Source organism: Haplochromis burtoni, unplaced genomic scaffold, assembly GCF_018398535.1.
Source record: "Haplochromis burtoni strain Fernald_Lab_line unplaced genomic scaffold, NCSU_Asbu1 Contig_3337, whole genome shotgun sequence".
Classification (NCBI taxonomy): Eukaryota; Metazoa; Chordata; class Actinopteri; order Cichliformes; family Cichlidae; genus Haplochromis; species Haplochromis burtoni.
This window is the reverse complement of record NW_024585698.1, coordinates 6,237-7,241: the sequence shown is the minus strand read 5'-3', so window position 1 is coordinate 7,241 and position 1,005 is coordinate 6,237.

Sequence of the window (1,005 nt, the reverse complement as noted above, 5' to 3'; positions counted from 1 at the left end):
CCGTTTTTAACAAACGAAAAGCACAAGTCAAAAGTAGGGACGTGTCTGGCAACTGATGTGGTGATAATTTAAATTAGAGTAAAAAATTAGACTAGTCTAAAAGACGAGTAAACAAAAATCTAAGTGAGGCTTTACATTTTATCAGTCTGAAGTTGTGTTTTAATATTTATCACAGTTTGGATTATGAACCTTCATGTTACAGTGCAATGATATCACATAATGTAAACATAGACCCACAAATTTGACCTGAAAAAATGTGATTTCAGAGCCCATTTGCTCCTCAACATGGACAAGTTATATATCAAAATGGGAAAATATTTGTCCTCACTGAGAGAAATCTTGTGGTTTTCACATAAACGACCTCAGACTCCTATAATATCTGATAATTCTGGTCAAAACCTGAAGAGCAGGGTCTCTTTAACCTGCTACCGTGCTGATAAACAACAGGAACATGAAAACACTGCGTTTTCTACAGTGGAAACTTCTGGCAGGCATGGTAAGAGGATGTAATCACTTTACTGTAAATGGGGTTTATTTAAATGGTAAATGGTCTGCATCTGTATAGCGTTTGTTTGTATAACATGGTTTATCAGTGCAGCTCCGGCCATGTTGATTAACTGCGCTAACTGCATCCTATTTGCATGAAGAGCCTCTGCAGGATGACTGTTTCAGCGCTCACAGAGCCACAGAGGGACGACTTCCACCACGGTCAGCCGGTTGCAGCCAAAACACGTGCCATCCTCAGAACAATCACTTTAACTAGTCCTCCAACCTCAGCTTTGGGTGGTGCAGGATTACTGCTGTCAGGTCTTCTCCTCTGGTTTGTGCAGTCATCTCACAGCAGGGAGGCTTCAAACCCTCACAGGGCCTTTCTGTGGGGACTCTGCATGTTAGCTTAAGTGTGAGCTAAATAAAAAGCTTTTAGTTGTGAGATACACAAAAGTGTTACACAACAAGTGTTTAACTTTGTCATCGTGCAGCAGAAGTCTACCCCTTATCTCAGCC